Source organism: Alligator sinensis, unplaced genomic scaffold, assembly GCF_000455745.1.
Source record: "Alligator sinensis unplaced genomic scaffold, ASM45574v1 scaffold97_1, whole genome shotgun sequence".
Classification (NCBI taxonomy): Eukaryota; Metazoa; Chordata; order Crocodylia; family Alligatoridae; genus Alligator; species Alligator sinensis.
Window position 1 is genome coordinate 3,011,211 of NW_005841921.1, and position 6,782 is coordinate 3,017,992.

Genomic DNA, 6,782 nt, shown 5'->3' on the forward strand with positions numbered 1-6,782 from the left:
CTAAACACTTGGTGAGCTTTCATGGAGGCAGAAGAAACAGCCTACTACCAATGCTTTTGTTGGTGAAGGATCCCACTACTGTACCTTCTTCTCCGGTCTATTTTGTCAGTCTTTGAATAGCTTTTTCCCTGAAACAAGGGCTAAAAAAAATGGATATGGAATTTCACGTATGTTGGGGAGAAGTGATATTTTGGTATCTGTATTTATGGCACTGAAATGCATAGCTGACCTTTCAGGATAAAAGGGCTTTCATAAAGGCCTGAAGAAAAGCAAGTTCTGCAGAAGACTGAGAAAGACCCCCCACCCCCAGCAACCCTTCCTGCCCCAAGGAAGGCAGGGACATTCTCTCTACATCTGTAAAGCTGAGTGGAAAAAATGCTGTGGCTAGCAGATGTACGTAGGCAAGAGAGATGCAATGTAGAGTTTGTGAAGAGTTCTTCCCATGCTGGCTGGCTTCTGACAGCAAAAACCTAAAACAATAGCCAAACAAACATTTTAGGAAAATAGTGGCACTGAAAGGGGATGGCCAAAATATAAGTATTAATGCTAGTATTCTTTGACTTATCTATTTGTTTCCTGAAGCATCTTAACCCTTTCGTCTTGCAAATTTACTTGTAGGTGCAACCATTAGAGCATGCTGGAATAGGCATGGAATAGTACAGGAAAGAAGATGTCTTTAGGAGCAACTCTGAGATTGCCACCTGGGGCCTGTAAAGCTCAGACTTTCCATTCAAGCAAAGGTGTTTGTGGGGATGGGGATGTGAATGGGGAAGAAAACATATGCATCTGGTATAATTTAGAATAGCTCCCTTGTAGCCAATTTATAGCAGGTGAAGTTCTGGCCCAGATTGCTTACTGGGAGCAATCCAAATGAAGGAGATGCCTCATTTCCTGGAATAGGCCTAAGTGGGGATTGCTTGCTTTGAAACAATTATAGTGGGAAGAGTTTTCTCTGCCCCAGTAATGTTATTTACTGACCATTATAAAAATAGTTATACAACATTTTCATTAAGAAAAGCATCCAGGAACTTCCCAAAGGTAAGGAGAGCTAAATTTTTATAGGAATGCTGGTATCTTTGAAAGCTAATAGTTCCTGCTGCATAATTGCAAACTATCATGTTTAAAGATAGGAGTAAGGCAAAATTCGTTGTCAAGGAAATTAGGACCCCTTTTTCTAGGAATAAGCGGTAACATTTTTATTTATTTATTTATTTATTTATTTATGTAAATGTGAAACAATTTGAGACTGCCACTAAACAACAATGTTGAGAGGCGATTTGAGGCATAACTTCTGTGAGCAGCAGCCAATGAAGGAATTTCAAAAAACAAATGTATTCCTGACAGGACTGACCTCATTGCATGGCAGCAATGTGGTGTGCTTATTGTTGAGTTGCATGCTCAGCTGTAGAAATGTAATTAGAGCTGCACCTGCAAGGCTAATTAGTTTCTTGCTAAGGAAAGAAATTCCCATCAGTCAGCCCTCATTAATCATGACCTTAGCCTTCTAAATATTGTTAAAACCATCTTCTTTGGCTTGAGACAATGGTTTCATGTTGTTGCGATAACTCCATATAGCTGCAAGTAGTGATGGGCCTTTCTTTTTGCAAGATGGAGTTTCCAGTGGGGTAATGTTTATATGCTACCTGGTTGCTCTGAACTGCATGGCAGGGTGAACCTGGAACTGTATGCTAGCTGCCTCTAGGTATTGGGTGGGGAGGAGTGATGCCTGCATTTCAGTTTGTTTTTCACCTGGGCTTCTTGTCAAGCCCTATTAAGTATGTAACTGTTTTAAGCTATTTTAACTGTTTTACCAGTTCAACTATTTTACACTTTGGCAATCTTTGACTGTACAAATATTTAATAGAGCTAATGGGAGTTTTCAATGCGGAGGCATTTAATAAGACAAGATCTTACATAGTGCCAGTTAGAGGTGGAAAGATACTTGGTTTTTGAAGTAACTTCTGTTCTGATCCATGTGTATGCTAACTTAACAAGTGGGGTGGGGGAGTTTAATATCTATGTGGGATATGCGTAGGTAACTATGCTATACTGTGTGTCTGTAACCAATCAGAGATGTGACTATAATCTCTGTACTCCTCTCTTCTGTTTCTCTAGTCTACTACATTGATTGAGATGGTGTGGCCTTGAGGCATGTGGCTCAGTTGTTGAGGGAGCAGTCCCATGAGTAGAGAGAGGGTGCAGAAAGATCCTGAGATCCCAGAACAAGCAAGAGATGTGTATCATCCTGCAGAGTGTCAAGGCAAGGCATAAAACCAAACTGGTATCTACCACAAGGATTATGGACACTCTGTAAGAAGAGTCAAACACTTGGTAAATTATAGGGTGAAATTACTTCCTGTAAGAAGCATTAATACAGCAAAGAATAGAGAGCAGTTACAATAACTCACTTTGCAATTTTATCTTTCTTGCTCCTGAAAGGAAGTTGTTTATTAGGAAGGTATTATATGTGTAGCCTTTTAACACCTGCAGCAGTAATACTAGAGGGTGCATTTGAGCTGTGCTAAGAGAGTTATGTGGGAATCTTTGAACCCCCCCCCCACCAGCTGCTATAAGCTTAGCTATAGTCATAGTTTCATAGTAGCTAGGGTCAGGAGGGACCTGAACAGATCGTCTAGCCTGACCCCCTGCCACAGGCAGGAATGAATGCTGGGTTCACAAGACCCCAGACAGGTGATCATCCAACCTCCTCTTGAATATGCCCAAGGTAGGGGCGAGGACCACTTCCCTGGGGAACTGGTTCCAGATTTTGGCCACCCTAACTGTAAAATATTGCCTTCTGATCTCCAACCTAAACCTATTCTCCATCAGCTTATGACCATTGTTCACTATCCACTATAGTGACCATTGTTCACTATAGTCAATGATAACCTTCCTTCCCCCTATAATAGTACTAATGTGCTCAAATATACAGAAAAAATTATTAGCTCTGCTACACTTCCTATAAGTATACAAAGTTGGCCATGGCAAAGAGTGACTGCCCCGCCCCCATATGAGTATATGAAGAGGAGAAGGGCTATTTTCAGAGCTGTACTGGAGGTGGATGTACAAAGGAATTTAGGAATGATTTGTTAAGACTGGCATTGCTCTATTTCCCACCAACTCAGTGAAGATGTTGTTGGTTACAACTGACTCCCAGCAACTGGCTGGATGTAAATTGTCTTTGAAGTCTGTGACAGATGTTGCTTGTTTCTGTCAAGTCTGGAATTACTGCATGTGCTTCTGCTGGAGCCTAACCCATAGTAGTATTGGGTAGATCAGTGGTGCTCAACCTCTTTTGTCTGCATGGGCCAGATGAGTGGAGCGCAGCTGGTTTATGGGCCAGATCCAGTGTGTGGGGTCAGCATGAGGGGTCAGTCCCATATGCCAGATCAGGCCTGTGGATGACCTCATGGGCTGTATTTGTCCCTGTGCACTGGGTATAGAGCCATGCTCTGGGTTGGACCACATGCGCTTGGTCCACCCTTGCAGACTGGCCAAGTAGTGTGGTAATTGCACATTTTTTTAGGGCTCACGACACAGAAGCTGCCATAAAAGCCAATAAAGCTTTCAGAACCCGTGGTTAGGGTCAGTGGTCTAACTCTAAAAAGTTAACTATGCCAGGGATAATTCAGGGCCAATGTATAAATTGAACAATAAATATTGCCATACCTACTGGAGGCATACTGGATACATCTGTTTGCATGTAAATGGATAGTGATTTCCTTGAAAGGAAAAACTAAATTAAACTGCAAACAACAAGCTGACAAATTGCAAATAGCTTCTACAGTCTGCTTTTAAATGTCTTATAAATGCAAGTGGATTGCAGAGCTCCAATTCATTGTAGATTATACTAATTTAGTTGACATAGCTTCCTTGTGTTTGCCTCACAGTGAGTGACTCTTAACTTCTCTGTCAGAACAATTGAAAGTAGTGCCTTCCCCCAGTTTACCTTGGCAGAGGGTTTAACTTACCTAAGCCTCAGTACTGCATGTTGAAGTAGATGTAAGTCCATCCCTTACCTTTTGTGATTTCTTGGAGTCTGAATGCTTGGATAAACAAGTGAAGGCCTTCAAGGAACTGAGAAACCAGCTGGGAAACTGGTGGAGTGCCTGGGAGTGCCCCAGGATGGGGCAGGGGAGTGCTTGTTTGATCAACTTGCCCTGGAAGATAGCAATTGATTTGTGCACATTTGTCCTTCTAAAAGGGCCTTGACAACATTCATCCAGAGGGCAACAAAAGATACAGTGAACAGAACTTGGTTTCAACCTATAACTTGGTTTCTCTTCATTACAGGGCTAAGAGACTACCAGGAAAAATCTAAGCAACAGGCAATTAAAACACTTTAGGAAGAGATCTTGCATTCTTTCATCCATCATGCAAAATATCTCCTGTGAATTATAATGCAGCTTCCATCCCAATGTGTATGGAAATGGCACCAGTCACATAATAAGTAGATGCATTATTTGATCTACTGTGCTACATTATGTCTGTTTACTTTTTGCTGCAGCAGGACATTATTAGCATGGAAGATGAGTTAGAGTAGGCCTTGCATGGTAGGGAGAAAAGGCATCATTAGAGTGCACTAATTGTCACTTTAGGATTGGTTTGTGACATAATCAGTCTAAAAGTGGTCAGGTGTCTAGTATAAGTTCTTTCTGTAATTAGCACTGTAATTTGAGATTTTGAATGGACTTGATACTAACAGGTTAACACCAAGGCCTCTGAATTTAACAGATGACAAGATTCTATAGTCAGTAACCTATGGTATGTAGAGACCTTAAGAGAAATGCAAAATGTGGTTAACCTTTCCAAATCCATGGTTGGTTGGTTTGTTTGTTTGGTTTGTTTGAAGAGGAAGAATGAGTAGTGCTTGGAGGCCATTGATATAAATGCTGAGGAATTGCCTAAAGTACTATTCAGTCCAAGACTTCTCAGTTAACTTGCTGTCAGCTGTGAACATTATAGTGAACTCTTCCTTGTAGTGCTTGTTGAAAAGCTTAACTCAAGCCCTCAAACTTAAGAGTCTTAGGGCATTTATACAAGTGCTCTGGGGGGAGGGCACTTTAATTGGAGTGGTTCTCAGAGAGCCACTCCAATTAAAGTGCCTGGAGTATCTCATGTATCAGTGCTCCATGTTTAAAAATGGAGGCGGGAATGCTGATGAGCTTTAGCTTAAAGTGCCCCTGCAGCCACTTTTAAGCACAGGGATGCTGATACGCGAGATGCTGGAGTTTGCTGGAGCATGGTAATTGCCACACTCCATAGTTCGTGTATAGGTGCCCTTAAAGTCTTGTGCTGATCTATATGCTAGATAAACATTGACAAAGCAGTTGAACTTTTGACTAGATCTATTTTTACTGAAGAAGTGGGTCTTTGAAGTAGTCTCCTCCTAAACCCTGCAGCTAGGGTTTTTTCACTGGCAAGAGTATTTTATTTCTTGGATACAGAGATGCATGTGTAGCAATGCCACGTCTTTTCGTGTTTTGGATACTTGTGTGACCCTAATGGACTCTTTCCTATAGGGTACATACAGACATTTGTATGGGGAGGCTAGATCATGTCAGAAATGACCACCAAATCTAACTCATTTTGCCCAAGTGTGGACCTTACACTTTGATCCCTAGGTTGGTGGATCCAAGTGTAAACTGTACTGGAGTTCAGCACAATAGATCAGTTTAAAAATGGCTGATCATATCTATGTTAACTGTACTGGTGAGGAATTTTAACTTGGATCAGGTCAGGTGAGACCAATCCCAGCTGCTGACCCCGGCATCTGGGCTGTGCTTTTCCACCCCCCCAGCCCCTCCCCCTAACCCCAGATGGACAATTCACCCACAGGCCAGCCAGCAGACTCCCTTCCCCTCCCCACCCCCCCAAAACCACCAAGCCTTTCTATCCCACAAGCTACTCTGAGTACCAGGAGCCAAGGAAGTAAGTTATGGGAGGGTGGTAAAAATAGCCCTTGTTCCTAGAGGGCAGGGAAGAGGAGCCCCCCATGAGCCTCCCTGATTCGGCCAAACCCTCCCAGATCTCACTACCCCTCCCCCTTCTAGGATTACCGTAGATTGGGTAGCCATTTTTTTAACTTGATCTCATGTCCCTGAATGTCTGTATGTACCTATAGACTTGAATTTTGAGTCCTGAGCATACAGAACAATTCTGGCTGCAGTATCATTACAACCATTTTTTTTTTTTTTTTTTAAGTTTTTGCATACTTCTGCCACAAGCTAGCACAAGCTTCTATATATAGTTGTGTCATAACTTAAATGCTTTCTTTATTGTGTGGGATGTAGTGTTCTGAAAGCGAGACATCTTCATTGTTCTCCTGTACTTCTTTCTAGTCCCGCTGCTTTTACTGTGATATGTCCATGAGGCAGATTGTCAAGCTTTTGGAGGAGTAGTTTCATGGGCTTGGGAGCACCAGTGAACTGCTGAAATGTGGAACTCACTGCTCTGTAGGACCTTGAGGAGAACAAAAGAAAAAAAAAACAATACAAATACCTAAGACTGTCCAAGCAACCTCAGTGTTAAGGGCATCTGTTACTATTCTAATATTGGAATATAAGAAGTTGTCATAGTCCTGTTTCCTACAGGAATGTGCTTCATTTATTGTAACTTATACAACTGTTCTTAGGACAGTCTTCACTTGGGTTGGAAATGTCTTTACATCTATTAACAATTTTTGTTGACCTTGAAAAATAGAGAATGAACTTTCATGACATTGCCTGAAAAAGTGTTCTTGAATTTGCTTTTGGAACTGTAAATGGGGGGGGGGGGGGGGG

The 6,782-nt window shown here is 41.9% G+C and overlaps 1 long non-coding RNA gene across 1 annotated transcript; it reads left to right on the forward strand.

Moving 5' to 3' along the window:
* Positions 1 to 920: 920 nt before the first annotated feature.
* On the forward strand, positions 921 to 6,391 carry LOC102371964. The gene is made up of 3 exons (XR_323279.1): positions 921 to 1,038; positions 2,116 to 2,331; positions 6,342 to 6,391. It is a non-coding gene; the product is annotated as an uncharacterized LOC102371964 (long non-coding RNA).
* Positions 6,392 to 6,782: the final 391 nt, after the last annotated feature.